A 23,778-nucleotide genomic window follows, 5' to 3' on the forward strand; every position below is an offset into this window, starting at 1 on the left:
TCCCACATATTTACCTTGCCAATCACCCTGACTATAAGGGCAATTAAGCATGGTCAATCCACCTAACATGCGCATCTCTGAAGTGTGAAGGAAACTGGAGGAAACCCACGCAGACACAAGGAGAATGTGCAAGCTCGGCACAGACAGTGATCTGGGTCTCTGGCGCTGTGAGGCAGCAGTAAACATAAGAACATAAGAAATAGGAGCAGGAGTAGGCCATCTAGCCCTTCGAGCCTGCCCCGCCATTCAATAAGATCATGGCTGATCTGAAGTGGATCAGTTCCATTTTCCCACCTTCTCCCCATTACCCTTAATTCCCTTGTCTATCAGAAATCTATCTACCTGTGACTTAAATATATTCAACGAGGCAGCCTCCACCACTTCAATGGGCAGAGAATTCCAGAGATTCACCACCCTTTGAGTGAAGAAGTTCCTCATCAATTCTGTTCTAAACTGCACCCCCCCCCCTTATTTTGAGGCTGTGCCCTCTAGTTCTGGTTTCCTTTCTAAGTGGAAAGAACCTCTCTACCTCTACCCTACCTAGCCCCTTCATTATTTTGTAAGTCTCTATAAGATGCCCCCTCAGCCTTCTAAACTCTGCCCAGTCTATTTAATCTCTCCTCATAAGCTAACCCCCTCATCTCCGGTATCAGCCTGGTGAACCTTCTCTGTACTCCCTCCAAGGCCAATATATCCTTATGCAAATAAGGGGACCAAACCATTGTGCCACCGACTGGCAGAAACAAAACCGTGGCTGGAGTTTTATACTTGATTTTGCTTACTGTAAGTAATTTTGGTTGAAACAAAAGTAAATCAAGTCCATTGTATGAAAAACTCTGGGCGGCACAGTGACACAGTGGGTTAGCACTGCTTCGTCACAGCGCCAGTGACCCAGGTTCGAATCCTGGCTTGGGTCATTGTCTGTGCGGAGTCTGCACATTCTCCCCATGTCTACCTGGGGTTCCTCCTGGTGCACTGGTTTCCTCCCACAGTCCAAAGATGTGTAGGTTAGCTGGATTGGCCATGCTAAATTGCCCCTTAGTGTCCAAAGATGTATTACAGTAAGTAGTCTCATAACACCAGGTTAAAGTCCAACAGTTTTATTTGGTAGCACGAGCTTTCGGAGCGCTGCCCCTTCATCAGGTGAATGCCAGAAGACGAGTTAGTGAGAGGGCGATTAGCAGCAGAATAAATTTTTGTCAGCGCAGGCTCAATGGGCCGAATGGCCTCCCTTTGCACAGTCGCTGTTCTATGATTCTATTCTATGATTCTAAAATCTGCTACATTGAAACAAAAAAAGTGACAATTTCTGAACGCACACTTAAATTGATTCAGGCAGAAAAGGATGAATCTTCAAAGCCTGGCTTGGTGAAAGCAGGAATCGCGCCTTGCTGTGGTGAATGGATGATGTTACTGTCACTTAACCGGCCAGGTCGCCTCTGGTTGGTTTCTGTGCATAACGCCATAGCCCCAGATTGGTCATTGGTCGATCCGTCTTTCAATCAGCAGCTCCATCTGCTCCTTGCTTCATGAATGAGAATTTGAACCTGAACTTGAACATGGGCAGAACGTGAAGCCAACAGCCGGTGTTACATGTGAGTCTCTCTCTCTCTCTCTGTTTTTTTTACTTTCCAGATAGCAATGGTAGCCAGTCACACTTACTAACCTTCTTCCAAAATAGAAAGCAAACAGGATGAAAACTGACAAGTACCAATCCCAGCTACAACCAGTGTGTACAGAATTATCTGTTACAATTTGAAACGTTTTGGGAGATACATGCGGTCTGATCTATCCAATCCTTTGTGTGCCTGTATTTTTAGAGTCTTGGTTTATTTTTTTAAAAAATCATCTTATGCCTTGTGCTGTCATCTTGCATGGAATGTGATTGTAATCAAGTGGCTTTGTATAAAGATATTAAAAGACATGTTATATATTGTCTGCTAATACATTGTTATATTTTGTGATCTCCAGGAATGTAGAAATGGTCGTTTTAAAATGTACGTATATTTAAAAAATCAATAGGAATAAAATGCGATTTGAGATAGCGGCATCAGAGCCATCTAGACCTTTTAGGGCAAAAAAAAATTACGAGGTTGCGATGAGGTCTGGATGGGATCTTACACTGACTGGGGTTACTATCGGTCACATCTCCTTCCACACAGACTAGCAGGTGTCTGGGAAAGCTCCAAGTAATGGGGAGCAGGTCCCGATAGCTGTCCTTCCACACTAGGAACATTCGTAATCACCCAGAGAATGACCACGCTATCAGGGGCTAATTTTGACAGAATACAGCGCACATGTTCACTGCGCTCTGCTTCGCCGAGTCATCATGCTCTCCAGGTTCCGTATGAAACTGCTTTGGCGTTGCAAGCAATGAATCATCCTACCAAGTGCAAAGTGCACTGGCTTATTTCTTTACCCTAAACCAAATGAAGCAGGCTAGAAGATTCTTCTAAATGCCTTATGGTCTTTTTCCCCTGCCGTAAACAGATGTTTTTTTTTCTGTCTGGGGATCTCCCCAGTCCACATGATAGAATTAACTTTTTTGAGGTTTATTTATGGGTACTTATACTGATCTTTCCTGCGTTGAACTCTCCCTCCCTCTTAAGTACGAGGTCCACATTCGGGTGGAATTGTTCAAATTCAAATTTCCAATTCAGTCCTTGTGCAGTATGATCTATCTTTGTATTCAGGTGAATTTGTACGAAGGTGTGGAGGGGGGAAATAAATGTGGAATTTTTAATTTTATTCATTTGTGAGATGTGGGTGTCACTGGCTAGCCATCACTTATTGCCCATCCCTAGTTGCCCTTGGAGGGCAGTTGAGAGTCAATCACATTGCTGAGGCTCGGGAGTTGCATGTAGGCCAGAGCAGGTAAGGAAGGCAGATATCCTTCCCTAAAGGACATTAGTGAATCAGATGGGTTTTACTGACAATCGACAATAATTTCATGGTCATCACTAGATTTGTAATTCCAGATTTTCTTTTACTGAAACCAAATTCCACCAGCTGCCTTGGCGGGATTCGAACCCTGATCCCCAGAACATGAGTTGAGTTTCTAATATTCTAGTGAGACTACCACTAGGCCATTGCCTTCGTTAGTCTGTGAAGAATGTCTCACTAAATGAAATTCTATTAGGTTGTTTCAAAACAGAATTCTATGTACTATGTATTTTGGAATTAAATCTACAAAGCATGGACAGAAAATAAGGTCTTTTGGGTGAAAGTGAAGCTGGCTTTGGATTGCACTGTGACTCCCCTTAGCCATCTCTTTCAGTTGACATTGATTTTGATTTGATTTGATTTGATTTATTATTGTCACATGTTTAACATACAGTGAAAAGTATAGTTTTTTGCACGCTATACAGACAAAGCATATCGTTCATAGAGAAAGAAAGGGGAGGGTGCAGAATGTAGTGTTTTAGTCATAACTAGGGTGTAGAGAAAGATCAACTTGGTGTGAGGTAGGTTAATTCAAAAGTCTGATGGCAACAGGGAAGAAGCTGTTTTTGAGTTGACCTCAGACTTTTGTATCATTTTCCTGATGGAAGAAGGTGGAAGAGAGTATGTCTGGGTTCCGTGGGGTCCTTAATTATGCTGGCTGGTATTCTCTGCTGAATCTCTGCTATTGCCTGTTGCAGAGGCTCTGTTTCCTTCAGTTGGAACTTTTTTCACTTGTGTTTGGATATCTCCAATTTCTCTTCTGATTACTCTGGATGTTCACTGGCTATGTTGCCGCTGAATGATCTCTGCTTTGCCTTTAAGCTTCCTTCCCAACCCATGACTCAAATTTGATTCCCAGGTATTGACATTTGACCTAAATTGAAGATTTATGCACTTGGCTGCACTTTCCTCTGAATTCCCTGCCTGAACTCCAACACAAATAAAATGCCTCTTACCTCCAGGATACACCTTGGTCTCTCTCTCTCTCTCTCCCCCCTCTGCCCTATTACTCTGATCACTTGTCATTTTAATTAACTCACATTACCCCACTCCTCTTAGTCTCTCCTTTCAAACACTCCTTGTAAGCTGACACCAGTTTCCACACGCCTTCCTGCATCCCAGCCCTATCCTAATATCTTCTTTCACCTTTCCTTTATCAGCTAGTGGATTTCCTCATCTTCTGATTTTATCTCCACTTGCAGCAGGCAGGAAAGAATGCAAATGGTATGTTGACCTTGATAGTGAGAGGATTTGAGTACAGGAACAGGGATGTCTTACTGCAATTGTATAGGGCTTTGGGAAGGCCACACCTGGAGTTTTGTGTGCAGTTTTGGTGTCCTTATTTGAGGAAGGATGTTCTTGCTCTAGAGAGAGTGCAGCAGAGGTTTATCAGGCTGATTCCTGGGATGGCAGGTCTGTAATATGAGGACGCCCTAAGTCGGTTAGGATTGTATTCATTGGATTTTAGAAGACTGTTTACTCCCCTCATGCTTTTGAACATCTCTATCAAATCCTCTCTCAACCATTTTTGAGAAGAATAACCTCCGCTTCTCTAATCCATTCTTGTAACTGAAATCTCTCGTATCAGGAACTATTCTCATCAATCTTTTTGGCACTGTCTTTACATCCTTTCTAGAATTTCCTCCCTAAACTTCTCCGTTTCTCTGTTCGTCTCTGTCTTTAACTCGCCTAATTCTCCCTTGGTCGTTGCGTGTCAGATGTTATTTGTTGATGTTTTTATGACGTGCATTGGAACACTTTATTATGTTAAAGATGCTATCTAAATTCAATCTGTTGTTGAAATGTTATGGAAGTTAGGAATGCATTCCCATGTTTAATACACGTATTCGTTCCAGGCCACTATAAAGTGTTTTAGATTCTTGACAGTGCATGAATGATGCCAGCCATTCATCACACCTGCCTACAGACTTTGTATGGGATTTTATAAAGGACAGACTGTAATCACAGAGTTCCACACAACAGCAGGGGACAGTGCAATCTATGTGATCCTTAACCTATCAGTTTGAAGATATTGCCAATGAACAGCATGGAGCCTGAACAGAAAGTGTCAGAATACTTTATCTAGGTCCACATATTGTATTAATAATAGCTGTGTAGCCAACATTGCCCACATTATTATGGATTAAATTGGACAGCAAACTTTAGAATGGCAGCAGAGCGGTTAGCATTGCTGCCTCACAGCACCAGGAGCCCGAGTTCTGTTCCCAGCTTTGATCACTGTTTGTGCGGAGTCTAAATGTTCTCCCCATGTCTACATGGGTTTCCGCTGGGTGCTCCGGTTTCCTCCCACAGTCCAAAGAATGTATTGGTTAGGTGCATTGGTCATGCTAAATTCTCCCCTAGTGTACCTGAACAGGTGCTGGAGTGTAGCGACGAGGGAATTTTCACATTAACTTCATTGCATTATTAAGGTAAGCCTACTTGTGACACTAACAAGTAAACTTTAAACTAGAGTACATAAACACACAGTTGCATGTGGAAATCCTTAAGTTGCACTCCTGTTTAGCCTGCTCCTCCATAGGCTGTGTTATAATGGAACCATACCAAGAAGTCTTGGCATTGAAACATACACAAGATTGTGGGGTAACTATACACTAAACAGGTCAAAACATATTAGAGCTAGTGCATTTGGAAGTAAATGAGAATATCTTGAGAAGTAAAAACTATTGCCAACCATTCTGTCTGGCCCTGAAAATTTAATTTTCAAAGTGTGGAGTCTTACTCCTCCAGATGTTAATAAATGTTGATGATTTTTAAAAAGTCTCAATCCCTTCTGTCTTTCCCAACCTTTTGTTTGTTGCTTTTAAAAAAAATGTATTATTGTCACATATGTTGGTATATAGTGAAAAGTATTGTTTCTTGTGTGCCACAGAGACAAAGCATACCATTCGTTGAGTACATAGGGGAGAAGGAAAGGGGAGAGTGTAGTGTTACAATCAGAGCTAAGGTGAATAGCGAGATCAACTCAATATAAGATAGGTCTATTCAGAAATCTGATGGCAGCAAGGAAGAAACTGTTCTTGAATCAGTTGGTTTTGTATCTTTTTCCCAACCGAAGAAGTTGGAAGAGACGCACTGTACATCCTCCTTGTACTTCTTGCTTCTGGTGTCTGTGAGGATTCTTCAATCTGATTTGTTGAAGAGCCTTGCTGTCTTTTGCCCAATTCGCAGATCCCACAGATGTCCTGTGTAGAGCAAGTCTCAGCTCAAGGAACTGAGAAAACTTCGTGGGTAGTCCTCTGTAGTGAATGGTGAATGCCGCTCCTTCATGCTGCAGCTTTATAAGACCCTAGTCAGACCCCACTTGGAGTATTGTGCGCAGTTCTAGTCGCTGCATTACAAGAAAGATGTGGAAGCTATTGAAACGGTGCAGTGGAGATTTACAAAGATGTTGCCTGGATTGGGTGGCATGCCTTATGAGTATAGGTTGAAGGAACTTGGTCTTTTCTCCCTGGAGAGACGAAGGATGAGAGGTGACCTGATAGAGGTTTATAAGACATTGAGAGGTATAGATTGGGTGGATTCTCGGAGGCTATTTCCCAGGGCTGAAATGGTTGCTACGAGAGGACATAGGTTTAAAGTTCTGGGGAATAGGTACAGAGGAGATGTCAGGGGTAAGTTTTTCACTCAGAGGGTGGTGGGTGAGTGGAATCAGCTGCCATCAGTGGTGGTGGAGGCGAATTCATTAGGGTCTTTTAAGAGTCTTTTAATTAGAATGCAAGTTTATCAGTATTCTGTAAACTGTGTGTGACTTTATATGCCCTTCTCTGATCAGAACCTTCCACACACCTGACGAAGGAACAGCATTTCCGAAAGCTGGTGGGTTTACTATCAAATAAACCTGTTGGACTTTAACCTGATGTTGTGAGACTCCTTACTGTGTTTACCCCAGTCCAACGCCGGCATCTCCACATCATGCAAAATCCAAGCCATAATGTCAAGTCAGGCACGGGAAGTGAAATAGAGAGGGCATGAAGGATGGGATTAACATGAAGGAATGAGAAAAACAATAATTAAAATCTGAAGGACCCAGATAAAAAGTTCATCTTCAGTGTCAGAGAGGTTGCTTGCAACAATTACAATTTATTATGCTGTTTAAAAAATACTTCCACTGAAGTGGAGAAGCCTTAACTTTCTTTTGTGAACCTCGTGCTTTAACTTGAATGTATAATCGCCTGGCAAGGTATTATAAGGTATTATTCTCATGTGGTATTTGGAGGATCAGATAAATTCGGACAACATTCCTGATTTTCACACGCTGCTCATGTGTGGTCTCCTGAAGGTTCTGTCTCCTTTATATTTTAGTGATTATCTAACCATTATTTCTACAGGACAATGAGGTCTATTTTTTGGGGGCACAGTTTGCTTTTATTTCTAGTGTTGAAGTTTACCCATTATCCTTTGGGAAGGCAATCTGCTGTCCTTACCTGGTCTGGCTTATGTGTGACTCCAGACCCACAATAATGTGGTTGACTCTCAACTGCCCTCTGAAATGGCCTCCAAAGCCAGTCAAATCAAGGGCAACTAGGGATGGACAATAAATGTTGGCCAACCAGTGACACCCACGTCCCATGAATGAATAAAAATCAAATTAAAGTGGCCCATTACTTGATTTAAACCAGAATTCTCTGCCCTTGCCCATGGCTGGGATTCTCCAGTCCCGCTGCAGTGAATGAAGATTTGGTTCTCGCTAACAGTTGTCATTGGCCGTATGAGATGAGAGAATTCCGGCCTTCATATTTGTAACTTCCTTAGATGTTACTAAACACGTTGCTTCCCCTTAACAAAAAATAACTAATTTATTTTTAAGGGAAAGGAGCACTTATCAGCCCAAAGACAAAATGAATAAATGGACGTGTTGATCCATTGGTTGAAAAAAAACTCTTCATCTTGAGAAGAGGGAAGTGGCTCTGGTAAAAATTGCTTCCCCTTAATGTTTGGAATCGTGAAAAATACATTTTTTTTAACTTTTGAGGAAATAGTAATTTTGAATTGCCTCAAAAAAACTTCAAAATACGATGAATCATTGAGTGCAATACGAAAAGTGAATAATTAAGAGTAAACATATGAAATAAAAACAATGCAGTGAAACTTTCATGGGGATAAGAACTAGAAAATATATTTCATTTTCCTCCTACCCACCCCCCCCCCCAGCACACAGTCTTACATCTGTGCTTTCAGTGACCTTAATAGACTTCTGGTTCCCTCTGAAGTGACAAGTAATGAACACGACAATAGAGGGAACCCAATTGTTTGATTGTGTAACCTTCAAAAAGAAGCACAACCTATGTCGCCTGTGTGTATATTTGTACAGTAATTGGACTCCCCACCCATTCTGGAGATGAATGTAAAGGTGGAGCTTCCTGACAGTAATCTAAAAGAGCAATATGCACAGTACCTTCCTGACTCAGATATTGAATTGTTGAATCTACCGCAGAGGATTGGCCCACACCTCATTCCAGTAAAGTAACAAGGGCTTTGAGTTGGGAGAGAATACGGCTATGAGGAGACTGTTGAGGTCTGCAGGACGTGGGTCTCTTGACATCAATAGGCATTAGCAACTAGCATCCTGCAGCAGCCAGACATAGAATCATAGAATCTACAGTGTAGAAGGAGACCACTTGACCCACCGAGCCTGCACTGATGACAATCCCACACAGGTCCTATCCCCCTAATCCCACATATTTACCCTCCTAATCCCCCTGACACTAAGGGTTAATTCAGCATGGCCAATCAACCTAACCCGTACATCTTTGGACTGTGAGAGGAAACTGGAGCAAACACATGCAGACACGGGGAGAATGTGCAAACTCCACACAGACAGTCACCCAAGGCCAGGATTGAACTCGGATCCCTGGTGCTGTGAGGCAGCAGTGCTAACCACTGTGCCACATGAGATATCAGAACACCAAGGACGTAGCTGTGTGTGAAAAATGGCAGGAGTGAATACGCCTTGAAATACTGCTGAGCTAGAATATTTAATTGACTTTGGTGACAGTGAGATCAGAAGCATAAGAGGCAGATCTTGAACAGAGGAAAAGTGAACTATAGGTACTCGGTGGTTCACACGTACAAAATGGGGAAGGAAGCCTAGCGCAGAATAGTTACATTTAACAAATTGTGTTTCTTTTTTTGTAAAAGAAAAACTGCAGCTGGTGTAAAACACAATACCATTCCCAAAAATGTAGTTTTCTTCTAACCCACTTGATTAGTCTAACATTAATAAAAACGGAAAATGTTCGATAAACTCAGCAGGTCTGGCAGCATCTGTGGATCGAAACAGAGTTAACTTTTCAAGTCTAAATGATCCTCCTGCAGGAGGGTCACTTCTCAGTTCTGGACAAGGATTGTTTAGGCCCGATATGTTGGAGCAAATTTTCCCGTTCCGCCTGTCATGGGAATCGGAGCGGGCGAGGAGCAGACCGTGGAAAGATCCATTGACCTTGGGCGGGATTTTCCGGTTTCGGGGGCGAGCGCAGCCGGGGACTCCCACCTGTTAACTCTGTTTCTCTCCACAATTGCTGCCAGACCTGCTGAGGTGACCCGGCATTTTCTGTTTATTTTTCAGACCTCCGGCATCCGCGGTATTTTGCTTTAAGGTAAGTAAGTTAACAAGCTGGGCCGGAGTTCTCATGTCTCCTCTGCCCCGCCACTGATGCCAGCGATAGCGGAGATTCTGGTACTCAGCCAAAAGTCCATTCACTGCAGCGGGGACCAGAGAATCCCAGCCATGGGTGAGGTTGGACAATTCCGGCACTGGTTCATGTCAGAGACAGCGTAAGAACATAAGAAACATAAGAACATAAGAAATAGGAGCAGGAGTAGGCCATCTAGCCCTTCGAGCCTGCCCTGCCATTCAATAAGATCATGGCTGAGCTGAAGTGGATCAGTTCCACTTTCCTGCTTTCTCCCCATAACCCTTAATTCCCTTATCTATCAGAAACCTATCTACCTGTGTCTTAAATATATTCAGCGAGGTAAAGAGTTAAGCGAGCTTTACCCAGCAAGGTAAAGCAAAGAGTTTGCATTAGAGCTAAGGGAATGTCATGCTTCCTGGAGACACATCATCAATGATGAATTGTTTGCTTGTCAATAGATGGCTTTTGAGCAACCATTTCAGGAAAAACGGGGAAGTTGCTGTAAATTTATAAAACTTCCAGTTATTTATGCCTTCAACCAGTTTACAGAAATTGACAGAGCTATTTTTATAGATTTTTCTCAGCAGTCTGTGAATATTTTGGGTTATCATCATTTAAGGGAAACAATTAGATGTGGAATGAGCGCTGACCTTGCTGCACTCTGTGGTCTTTTTTTAAACATTTTTTAATGTTCTTTCACTGAATATGGGCATAATTAATATTGGCCAGGCCAACATTAATTGCCCATTTCTACTTGCCCTTGGGAAGGTGGACGTGAACTTCCTTTTTGAACTGCTCCAGCTCATGTAGTGTTGATACATTAATAGTACAGTTTGTGAGGGGAGTTTCCAGGACTGCCTTTCGTGACAATGAAGGAACAGCAATGCAGTTCCAGGACAGGACGATGTGTATATGGAGTGAAACTTGACGATGGCCATGCTGCCAAGAATCTGCTGCACTTGTTCTTCCAGGTGGTAGATGGAGGTCACAGTTTGGAAAGTGTGGTCGAAAGAGCCTTGATGAGTTGCTGTAATGAATCCTGTATCTGGTACACATTGTGCATCAGTGGTGGAGGGAGTGGATGTTGGAGGTGATGGATGGGGTGTCAATCTGGTTTATTCTGGATGGTGTTGAACTGCTTGGGTGTTGTTGGAGCTGCACTCATCCAAACAAGTGGAGAGTATTTGATCACAGTCTTCTGACTTGTGCCTTGTAGACGATGGACAGACTTTGAGGTTTTAGTAGGCGAGTTATTCACTGCAGGAGTCCTAGCCTCTGACTCACTCTTGAAGCCACAGTATTTATATGGCTGGTCAAGTTCCGTTGTTGGACAATGGTAATCCCAGGATGTTCAGAGTTGGGTAGTTAGTGTTAGTAATGCCATTGAATATCAAGGGGTGATGATTAATTTTGATTTGAATTGATTTGATTTGATTTATTATTGTCACATGTATTAATATATAGTGAAAAGTATTGTTTCTTGCACGTTACATAGACAAAGCATACCATACATAGGGAAGGAAAAGATAGGGCGCAGAATGTAGTGTTGCAGTCATTATTAGGGTGTAGACAAAGATCAACTTAATGTGAGATAGATCCATACAAAAGTCCAATGGCAGCAGGGAAGAAGCTGTCCTTGAGTTGGTTAATACGTGTCCTCAGACTTTTGCATCTTTTTAATGATGGAAGAAGAGGGAAGAGAGTATGTCCCGGGTACATGGGGTCCTTGATTGTGCTGGCTACTTTTCCAAGGCAACGGGAAGTGTAGACAGTGTCAATGGATGGGAGGCTGGTTTGCATGATGGACTGGGCTTCTTTGTAGCTTACTGCACTCTTGGATAGAGCAAGAGCCATACCAAGCTATGATACAACCAGAATGAATGCTTTCTATGGTGCATTTGTAGAAGCTGGTGAGAGCTGTAACGGACATGCCAAATTTCCTTAGTCTACTGGTCCTTAGTTCCACTTTTGTTCAAGGTGGTTATTGTTCGGTGCTTGTGTAGCACAAATGTTATTTGCCATTGATCAGCCCAAGCCTGAATGTTGCCCAGGTCTTGCTGCAAGTGAACAGACTGCTTTAGTATCTGAGGAGTTACAAATGATGCTGAATGTTGTGCTTCTGACCTTAGGATGGAGTGTTGTAGCCGTACTGAAACAGTTTAGGTATGGGAAGCTAATTCTGGAGCAGAGGTCATCAGTACAGTTGGTGCAATGTTGTCAGGGTCCACAGCCTTTGCAGTATCTAATGCCTTTGGCTATTTCCTACTATCACATGGAATGCATTGAATTGTTGAAGACAGACATCTATAATGCAGGAGACCTCAGGAGAAGATGGATCATCTGGCTGGAACTGGTGGCAAATGCTTTTGGAATGCTCCCCCCCACCCCTCACCGATGTGAAAAGGCTGGGCAAGTCTGGTGTAGAGCGTTGTAAGGATTTTCTGGGCTGGTTAACAACCTGCTTTTGGGTTTACGAAACTCCTTCCGTGCTTAACAAGACTGGAGAAGAACCCCAGCTCAATGGTAGGAGCAATACCAACTAAGCCACTTGGACTCGAGCAAAGGCAGTGCGAAGATAAAATACAGAGAAATAATCAATATGTTTTGAGTTGCTGCACTGCCAGTCTTTGAGTGAGTTCTTTTTCAGTCGGATCCCATGGCACTCTTTAAAGAAGAGCGGTGCAGTTCCCCGAGTGCCTTGACCAGTATTTGACCCTCAACCACCACCCTTCATTCATTGTAGTTTGTGACATTTTGATGAGTGCAAATTGGCTGCTAGGTTTCCTATATTCCAAACATGATTACACTTCAAAAGTACTTGGTTGTAGCATGTTTTAAGATGTCACAAGTCATTTTTTATTTTTATTAACCTAATAATAGGTGTCCAGAAATAGTACTAGGGAATCAAACTACTTAATTGAGTGGAATAAACTCACAAATGTTTAGGTGGGATGTGTTATGTTTCTTCTCCTGTGCCTCTGATGATCCCTAATGATGGGGATCACATAAAATGCCTCAGTCTTCTGAAAGAAAATACGGATCAAGGATTTTCAGGTTGTAATCTAATTTTAAGGCATTTGAGTAATGCTTATGCTTTTACCTGAGAATTAACTGAGTTTAAGGTCACCTCTGAATCCCTCAATTACATTACAGCCTTGTGAAGGACTTGGGTTCACCCGCAGATGACTGACTGAAAATAATGCAGTTACTTTTATCTGGTTGCTTGTTTATTGCTCCCTTGATGAACGGGTGAGTCAGCCTTGTGTTAAACCTAGGGGCAGCACGGTGGCACAGTGGTCAACACTGCTGCCTCACAGTGCTAGAGAGCCGGGTTCGATTCCTGGCTTGGGTCACTGTCTGTGTGAAGTCTGCACGTTCTCCCCTGTGTCTGTGCGGGTTTCCTCCAGGTGCTCCAGCTTCCTCCCACAGTCTGAAGATGTGCAGGTTCGGTGCATTGGCCTTACTAAATTCTGTCCCAGTGTACCCGAACAGGCGCCGGAGTGAGACGACTAGGAGATTTTCACAGTAGCTTCATTGCAGTATTAATGTAAGCCTACTTGTGACACTCATAAATAAATAAACTAAAACTGTCTATTTTGTTTCCAAAATGTGTACGTGTAGTGAAACATCAATTTAAAATGAGTACAATAAATATTGTGTTTACTTTCCTCTCTTGGAAACTCCTCCCTTTTTGCATCAATCATTTACTGGAAGTCAAAATTGCACTAAGATAATGAGATCAAGGTGATTGCCTCGTTCGCTTCTGTTTTGACAAGAAATGCTGTTTAATCATGTGCACACAATACATTATATAGTTGAATGTTAGTGCTGGGACGTCAGACTAATTAAATACAACACACAGGCAGAACTTGGCTCATGTTGCTGGGCTTTGTTCAAGAAACAATTGATCTTGAAACTAAAGGTTAACTTGGCATTTTATTGTTTTGACCTCACTTTATTCCAAATGCCTATTAATGAAGTTAATATATTTCCACGGGGTACACTTGAGGTGCTCAATCTGTGGGAGGAAGGAGTGGTTGTTCAGATTCATAGATTCACTGACATTTACAGCACAGAAGGAGGCCATTTGGCCCACCACATCCACAAAGATCTGATGACCCTAATCCCATTGCCAGTGCTTGGCCCATAGCCACAGAAGTCATGGCAACTCAAGTGAATATCCAAATACTTAAATGTTGGGAGAATTTCTGACTCAACAATACTTTCAGGCATATGAGTGTTGAGGAGAAACTTCCTCATAGAGACTATGGCAACAAAAACAGAAGATGCTGGAAAATCTCAGCAGGTCTGACAGCATCTGTGGAGAGAGAATTGAGCCAACATTTTGAATCTGGGTCACCCTTCAGTTTGCATTATTGCAGAAAAAATGTCCTGAGGAATTTTACAGAAGTTTGGTGAAAAATGGACACTGGTGTAGGATAGGTTACGAACAAAGTGCAAACGCCTGAGCAAAAAGCCTTTGCTTGGATGTTAAAAGATTGCGTGGCAGTGGGAGAAGTTCGAGGAAGCTCAAGGGCAGGGATGAAGGAGAGTGAAAGAATGGCAGTCAACAATGGGGCAAAGGGGCAGTGTTGTGTACAAGCAGCCAGTTAGAGGAACAAAGAGCCTGAGGGGATTTATAAGACTCCATGGAGCCATAGTGGCATAGTGGTTAGCACCACTGTCTCACAGCTCCAAGGACCTGGGTTTGATTCCCAGCTTTGGTCACTGTCTGTGTGGAGTTTGCACATTCTCCCCTATTCTGCATGAGTTTCCTCAGGTGCTCCAGTTTTCTCCCACAGTCCAAAGATGTGTGAGTTAGGTGTATTGGTCATGCTAGATTGCCCCTTAGTGTCCCAGGATGAATAGGCTTTAGAGGTATTAGCGGGGTTACGGTGGGGATATGTGGGGTCACGGAGATAGGGCCTGTGTGAGATTGTTGTTGGTGCAGACTCGATGGGCCAAATGGCTTCCTTCTGCAGTGTAGGGGTTCTTTCTATTGTTCACCTAAGGAGTGACAAGGTCAAGCAAGAACGATGTAAATAATATTAAACTTGAAACTTTGGTAGATTGGATTTCCAAATGGGTTAGCAAAGTCCCCTCTCCATGGTGGGTAATCACTAGACGGTAACAAGAAATTGGGTAAAGCAGTATGAGGAACCCTTTCTGAGTGGCATAATGAACAGCATAAATGTTCAAGTGCAACCCAGTCAAGACAGATTCTAAACGTTGGATGATATTGGGACAGTGTCACTTGAAATAATGGTCAGGTTTTAGAAGGAATTTCAGAACTACTTGCAAGTGTAAGGAGCATTATTGGCATACCTGCTGTAGGATATATCATGCTTCACTACTAATAGGTTAACTAATGGGAGATGATGGATGCCCAGATCTGACATAATTCTTAAAATCTTAACTGAAGAATTGTGGGGTCGTGGGGAGGAGAAGGTGGTGTGTGACTTCCAAGTGATCATGGTCAGTTCATATCTGTACTTGCTCTGTTAGATGCCTGCTATGACTATTTTAGAAGAACCAAAAAGATTCTTGTCCCCTGTCAATGAGTTAACTAAGACCAAATGCAGGTTAAGCTTGGGACTTATAAGCAGAGTATCAGAAACTTTCTTGTGGGTTCAAAATTTCTTGGCTAGCAACTGAACAGATTTTTTAAAATTTATATTAACTCAAAAATCAAATTGGTCCAATCAAAATTCCTTCAAGAGACATATTACAGATCAAAGCTGACAAGACAGGTCTCACTTTTCCTGTCTTGGGCTTGATCAACAAGATTCAAGCTGATAGGAGCAGGCATTACACCCCCTCCGGTGCTTGATCTGAGGTTCACCTTAACCAAAAGGCGTTTTTAAAAATTGCTTCAAATGAAGCCTCAGTGTAAACCTTATTGATTTCTATCTTCTGCATTTGACCTTAGCCTAAAAGGCTCAGAATAGGTTTGAGCAGAGTGCAGGAAGTTGAGGCTTCAATTCAGCTACTTAGCTGCACCTTAAGCATGTGTTAGGTCTCTTTGCATGAATCCCTTTAGGTGAAAACCCATACTGAGTTAGCTTGCTTGATACCCAGAACTATGGCATAACATGTCGAGTAAATCGAGATGACAGATATATCACAACGACCCATCTGTCATGCTGAAGTTTAATATTCATTGTACTGCTGAATAGGATGCTGTGGTGGTCAGGATGGTGGAGACAGAAAGATGCAGCCTAGTCGCCAGTTATGGAAACAGAAGCTCATTGTATCTGCTTAGGGGGCAATTTGTTGTCTTTTTGAAACAGGTTTACCCATCCCATCAGCACTGTCTCTGAGGGTAAGTATTAAAATTTAACCGCAGCCATCCAAAGGCCTTATCATTTTAAGTTTAAAGCCGTGATTAAGGATTAATGTTTGCTTTTAAAAAATCAAAATGCAAATTTGTAGTATCAATTCCAATGACTGACTATTGATGATTTGACAATTGAGCTTGGGACAATTACTCAAATCATTTGCTGAATGCATTTCAGTAAGATATTTAAATTCCTGCATGTAGTCCTTATAATTCTCAACCCAGTGGATATACAGTTTATAAGCCTGTCTCTCTCTCTCTCGCTCTCTGTACTCTGATGATGCGTAGGTCAGGCCTTTATTTTTTTTCTGTAGCTAATTATTTCTGGAAAGATTGCTGTCACCGGGGGTTTGAGAAGCGTTACACCACATCAAGCACAGCTGCACTCACACAGCCAATCTAATTAGCGTGGCCAGTCCACCTCACCTACACGTCTCTGGACCGTGGGAGGAAACCGGAGCATCTGGAGGAAGCCTACATGGACGCAGGAGAACATGCAAACAGACAGATCCCAGGTTGGGTCCCTGGAACAGTGAGCAGCACTGCTAACCACTGTGCCATCCATACAAATTTATAAGCTGGCAAAATATGACACCACACCCTGTCGCTGCTCACAGAAGTACATCAGATTTTACAGTGATTAAGAAATTGTTTCTCTGTTCAGTACTTGCTATCTTGATTGTTTTTGAATTTTTTTTATTTAAAACTTGTAAATTTGCATTGTGTTGTGTGACTTGCTGGGACTTTTTATAAGGTATAACCTTCAGGATTTTTGAAAGAATTGCAGCTTTTAAGTTCCGTTTTCTTGGAAAATAAAACTGAGGATGTTGAATAGTTCCACAAGTGTCTTTGTCCCCTTGTTCTTCATCCTTAAGGGTCTTCTTCTTAGGCAGTTCCCCAGGGTCGAGACTTCCAGACTAAAAATGTGTTCTCAGGAGACTGAGGATGCCATTGCGTGACCTACAGTCTCCCTCACAGATGGAGGCAGATGGTGGATGGAGGAGTGGGTGGGGGAGGGTGCCGGGCTGCCAGGTGCTCCTTTCACGTTCAGCCTCAGTTTGTTCTCCATGATGAAGCTCAAGCTATTCAGCTTCTTCCCAGATGCTTTATCTTCACTTTGAGTGGTCTTGGATTCCCGGCTCTGCAGTGATTAGCACTACTGCCAGGGACCTGGGTTTGATTCCTGGTTTGGGTCACTGACTGTGCAGAGTCTGCACCTTCTCCCTGCATCTGTGTGAGTTTCCTCCGAGTACTCTGGTTTCCTCCCACAGTTCAAAAGACATGCTAGTTAGGTGCGTTGGCCATGCTCAATTCTCCCCCAGTGTACCTGTACAGGCACCGGAGTGTGGCGACCAAGGGATTTCCACAGTAACTTGATTGCAGTGTTAATGTAAGCCCTCTCGTGACAGTAATAAATAAACTTTAAAAAAAAACTAGGTACCAGTGGGGATTTTGTACTTTTTCAAGGGGGCTTTGAGGGCGTTCTTGAAGTATTTCCACTGCCCTCCTGGAGCTTGCTTGTGGTTACAGTAATGGTTTAATTAGTGGACAAGTAATCCATCCTGCCATAATAGTTGGCTAATTTAAAACCTGTTGGTTATATCAATTTGAAATAAAAAGCTGGTACCAATTATGGTAACGATGAAATGATGGGATTGCCATAAAAACCCTTTTGATTCACCAATTTCCTTCTCAGAGGAGATAGAGTCATAAGCCGTATTTTCCCGGCACACCCACCCCAGAGTCGGGGTGGGTGAGGCTCGCAGAACGGCATTCTCTGTTGGCCTCAGGCAGGATTCTACGGGTGGGAGAAGCAATAAAATTACGCCAATAGGGTTTTATAGCACAGCAGGAGGCCCTTCAGCCTAGCGTGTCTGTACTGGCCATCAAACACCTATTCTAATCCCATTTTCCAGCACATTGCAGCCAACCTAAAGAAAACAGTTATTTATCACTATGCTTTCTCTCAGTATTTTGTCCAAATGCCTACTTTCCCTGTCAGTCCATGAGCTAGATCTTTGCTCACAAGCCTGTTCTGTGGCATTGTGTCAAATGCCTTTTGAAAGTCCAAAAACACCAAATCAACAGCATTGCTTTTATCAACCTTCTCTGTTAGCTCCTCAAAAAACTCCAGCAAGTTAGTTAAACAAGATTTTCCCTGAATGAATCCATGCTGGCTTTCCTTAATTATCATGCAGATGTCTAAGTGATGTTTGATTTTGTCCCGAACTATAGTTTCCCAAAATTTCCCTATGACCAAAGACAGGTGTGTAGTAGCCAGCATTATAAGAACATAAGAACATAAGAAATAGGAGCAGGAGTAGGCCATCTAGCCCTTCGAGCCTGCCCCGCCATTCAATAAGATCATGGCTGATCTGTCGTGGCTCAGTTCCACATTCCCGCCCTCTCCCCATAACCCTTAATCCCCTCTCTTATCAAAAACCCATCAACCCGCATCTTAAAAATATTTAGCGAGGCAGCCTCCACCACTTCAACGGGCAGAGAATTCCAGAGATTCACCATCCTTTGAGTGAAGAAGTTCCTCCTCAACTCCGTTCTAAACCGCCCCCCTTACAGCCCTTCTTGACTGAGGGTGTAACGTTCACAATTCTCCAATTTTCTGACACCTCCTTTCTTATATTGTGATATGCAATATTGGATGCAATATTTCAACTATGGTCTAGTCAGGATTTTAAATAGATTCACTGTCGGAAGGCCATTTTACGTTTCTTACCAAAAGAAGTTTCACAATACTGGGTTAAATTCCAACAGGTTTATTTGGAATCATGAGCTTTTAGAGCACTGCTTCTTCATCAGGTGAGTCACCTGGTGAAGAAGCAGTGCACTGAGAGCTCGTGATTCCATATAAACCTGTTGGACTTTAACCTGGTGTTGTGAGAATTCTTACTGTGGCCACCCCACTCCAAAACTGGCATCTCCGCCTCATTTCTTATTATAACATCTAGCATTCCATTAGCTTTGTTTCACGGCTTTTACCAGTTGAGATGCTGCTTTTAATGACTTGTTGACTGTAACCCTCAAATCCCTTCAATTTTTTTCACATTATCCAGCATTCATAGAATTGTAGAATGGCTACAGTTATGGGGAGACAGTGGAGAAGTGATATTGCCACTGGATTTGAGACCCAGAGTTAATGCTGTTGGGACCTGGGATCAAATCCCGCCTTGGCAGATGGTGAAATTTCGATTCAACAAAAATCTGGAATTAAAACCTATCTGACTCTTAAATGCTGGCCCAGCTAACAACATGCAAATCCCATGAATGAATGAAGAAAATACAGCAAGCCAGTTTGGCCTGTTATTTCCATGTTAGCTGTCTGCTAGAATACATTGGATTTTCTGACTGGCAAGTCATGAATTTGGGTCATCATGATTTTTTTAATGCATGGCCTCATGCTGGTTTTGGCGATGAGTGGACTGATAATTTAAACAGTGGTTAGATAATTGATTGAACTTGAGATTCGCTGTGCTAAATTTTACCTCGAGGTGTTAATTTACCATTTCAGTCAATGATCTGAGCACTATTTCACAAATGAATAATACCATTGAGGATCGCTTTGATTTTAGAATGTGCTGGTACTTCATTGTGGTTTCACTGAATGTATACCTCATTATGTTCTGAAGTAACCTTATGAGAATTTTAAAAAATATACATATCAGGACAATATCTTTTGGATGTATGTAAATGTTTCTACTCTGATGCATAGAGCCATTCTTGGGAATGATCAGATTGACAGAGGCTTATTTGCCACGTCATACCCCTGCTATGGCTTCGGCACGTGGCTCTGTGATATCCTTGCCCTCGGCAACTCCATTCCCTTCACCAGAGGAGACAGTTTGCTCCTCCGTGCTTCTCTCAGCCAAGTCATTCCCCCCCACCACCCCTTTATAGCACTAGGTTGTGCAGGATGCAGCAGACAGTGATGATCCAGGATACTCTCTGCTGTGAGCGTTGGAAAGCCCCCTGAGCAGTTCAAACACCTGAACCTCATCTTTAGGAAACCTATTGTCTGTTCAGTCATGAACCTGGTGGAGGAGTGTGGCATTTGTAACTCCCCTTGGCAGCACTCGGCGGACAGCAAACTGGTGCTATCAGCCATGCCTTTTGAGAGTATCTCTTGTCCCTGAGGAGCCAGCCTTGCATGGGCTAATCTTCAAAATCTGTAGATTTTTTTGAGAGCTGCCTGGGAACCAAGCACAAACATTCAGGATTTACCTTTTGTGCTCAGGTAGGAACCATATGTTCAAAGGGTGAAATTCCTTTCCACTGATGAATGTGACTGCTATTGCCAAGGACCTCTCCAGGTCACAAGTGTTCAGTCAATAATGCCCTACACTTGCGGGAAATATAACATTGCTGCAAATTCCAATGCTCCTGCAGCCTATCTTTAAGGTAGAATTGGACAAGTTGGTGCATTGTCCTGCACAGGGCATCCGTGACCTCCTGGGGTACATGTGTGAGTCACTGACTGGTAGATGACGCACAGGTCTCCAGTGGAATCTGGAAGGAGCCACTGGCAAAGAAGTTTAAGGTGGAAGTAACATTCGATGCCACTGGCATGGGATTTTCTTCAAGTCCTTCCAGCCACAGGTCATTGTGTAGAAGCTAGCAGCAATGTTCAGTCACATTCAGTGACATCAGAAGGCAGCCCTGCTCATCTGTAGACAGCAGCACTGCTTGTGGTACAGCTGTGGTTGGGGCATGGCTCAACTTTTGCAGTTGACCCAGTTTGTCAGTACCCTGACCTCTTGAGGCTCCTCTACCTCTAGCTGTTCAGGTTGTTACACCCCCCCCCGGTCCTGTGACAACTTGCTACGAGTCCTCCTTCTCCTCATCTGAGTGAGGGCCAGCGGAAAGGCAGGGTGTCCTCCAGCCTGCATCATCTGGGTCTCTGTAGATTTGTGAATGAATTGAAACAATGGGCAGAACCTTATAAAAACCTGGCAAAGTGTGAGTTCTGGTGTAAAAACTGGAGTGGAATTTTCCAGCTGCGCTGGCCTGTTTTCTCTCTAGATCTTGTGACTTTAAGTGCCAAACAAGAAGAGCGGTTGGGATTTGAGCCGTCTGTCTGGTGAGGAGGGGACTCTTTGAGTGGGATCCGGCTCCAGTTAGATAGGGGTGCCATTATTAAAGATCACCCATCTCTCCCCCACCCTCCATTGTAGAGGTATCTGATTACATCGCCGGCAAAAATTGGAAATTGTGATCTCCCCGGCGAGTGGTGGGATTTGAACCCGGGTCCCCAAATCTTGTCACGGGTCTCTGGATTACAAGTACCACGACAATTCGACTGGGGTAGCACGGTGGCACATTGGTTAGCATTGCTGCCTCAAAGTGCCAGGGACCCAGCTTCAATTCCGGCTCCGGGTCACTGCCTTGTGAAGTTTGCACTTTCTCCCCGTGTCTGCATGGGTTTCCTCCAGAGGCCCAGGTTTCCTCCCACAGTCCTAAAATGTGTGGGCTAGGTAAATTGGCATTGCTAAGTTGACCGTAGTTTCAGGGGGATTGGCAGGGTAAATGTGCTGAGTTACGGGTACAGAGCTTAAGTTGGATATGGTCGGTGCAGACTCAATGGGCCCGAATGGTCTCCCTCTGTACTGCAGGGATTCTATGAATGTCTCTCTGCCACCACCTCTCCACATTTAATTTTTTTTACAGAATTTATTTGTCTGCACAATATGCTTGATTTCAAGGGTGGAATTTTCCAGTCCCGCCCACCATGGGAATCATAACAGGCAGGACACAGGCCATGCAAAGGTCTGTTGACCTTGGGCAGGATTTTCCAGCCTTGGTGCGAGCGCAGACGGAAAATCCCACCCCATGTGTTTGATCACAGTCCCTGACTCCAACCATCAAAACTAGCTTCTGGTCCAGTTTAATTACCCAACTAGCTCAACAGGGCCAATCCAGTTTTCCAATTGCTATCAGGGCAAATACAGCATCATCTGCCTTTGACAGAGCACAATTAACACATGAAAATAGGATTGTTGACTTAAAGTTACTGAATTCCAGACGTCCGCTGCTTAATGTCAAAACCAATATGTTTAACAGCACCACAAGCCAGACTCCCAATTTTAAGTTCCACACTATTCTTCATTAAAAACATATTTCTAAAAATTTCACTCTACCGCCCCATAAGAAATCAATATGCATCATGGAAATGCCTGAAATCTTTCCTTTAAATTGTGCCAAAAAAACAAAATTGTGGTATTTACTTCAAAATGTAGAATCAAGATTTATCTTTGTGATTCATGTACCAGGACACTCCGATCCCTCTGTACCACAGATCTCACTGAAAAATACCACAATGTTCAACTCAACACTTGTTTAGTTTGTGTTGTTTTCCTCCTGTCTCTTGCTGCCTCTCTGGATCAGTTTAGAAACATGACTTTGATAAATATTGCCCTGAGAGAAATGTGGCTTTTCTGCTGAGCGATCCAACTTCCATGAATTGCAAGATTATTTTTCCAAGCTGTGGGATATCTAATATCTACATCCGCCTCCCTATGGCTCTTTAAACCCCTAGCAACTTGCTTCCCTTTAACCTATAAGTTCCCTCTGCAAGGACGTCTGGTACAAAGCCACCTGTGCGACAAAACTGATTGCCCCCTATTTCATACCGCAGAATAAACTCTAAACTCTCTTCAATTATCGAATGCCTCTTTTATTAATTTATCCTCAAGTTTATTGGCAATCGCTAAAATTTCTGAGGAATCCTGCTTCTAGTCCTGTTCTGAGACTCCAGATGTAGTGAGTAGAGGTCCTTTTGGCCAAAGGCATTGCTGGGCCCCAGGGGTGATAAATATAGGACGGATGTCAGAGGTAGGTTCTTTATTCAGAGGGTTGTAAGGGCGTGGAATGCCCTGCCTGCAGCAGTTGTGGACTCGCCAACTTTAAGGACATTCAAATGGTCATTGGATAGGCATATGGATAATATTGGAATAGTTTAGATTAGAGGGTCATTAGATTGGTTCCACTGGTCGGCGCAGCATTGCTATAATGTTCCATGTTCTACCACTGCACTCAGTCTGAAAAACAGAGAATTCAGATTTAAACCTGGCTGCCAGTCTACAAAGTGTAGAATGAAAATATTTAGCTGGAATTTTTCGACCATTCATGCTAGTGGGATTTTCCCATCCTGCTGCAGTGAACGGAGATTTGGCTTGTCACCAAATTCTCCATCTTCGTTGCAGTAGGAGCGAAGTGTGAATCGACAGTAAGATCGCACCCTTTGTCTTTGTCCCATATCATGGCAATGACCTCATTAAGGTCATGTGCTAATGGAAGACTTGTAATCTAACAAGTCTTCAACTTTTTTTTAGCTACAGATTTTACACTTCTCAGTAATCTGTTCTACTGGCCTCATTTACTCTTCACCTACCATCCTTTGGCTGCAATTTTAATCTTTTGACGAGTCAGATGAACAATTTTCCATGTAACTTTAAGACATTTTGTTTTTTAATCTGATTCTTATCACCTGTTGCCATTAATAACCATTTAAAACTCTGATGATAAACATCAGGTTTCGTTAAGAGGACAAAATGTCGTCACTGGGTAAACTTCAGATCCACTGACTTTCTAAAAGTAATTGCCTTATATATGTCAAATTTAACTTGTATCTTTTTCATAGAAGGTTTACGCAACAGTGATGATATATGAGCATACAAACTAAGAGCGAGTAGGCCATTCAGGCCCCTGAATCTGCTGTGCTATTCAATAAGGTCATGGCTGATCTGATTCTGGTCTCAACTGCATATTCCACCAACCCTCAGGAACTTTTGATCTCTCTTGTTAGTCAAGAATCCATCTACTGCCTCT

This window comes from Carcharhinus amblyrhynchos, chromosome 16 (assembly GCF_965287045.1).
Source record: "Carcharhinus amblyrhynchos chromosome 16, sCarAmb.v2.hapA, whole genome shotgun sequence".
Lineage (NCBI taxonomy): Eukaryota > Metazoa > Chordata > Chondrichthyes > Carcharhiniformes > Carcharhinidae > Carcharhinus > Carcharhinus amblyrhynchos.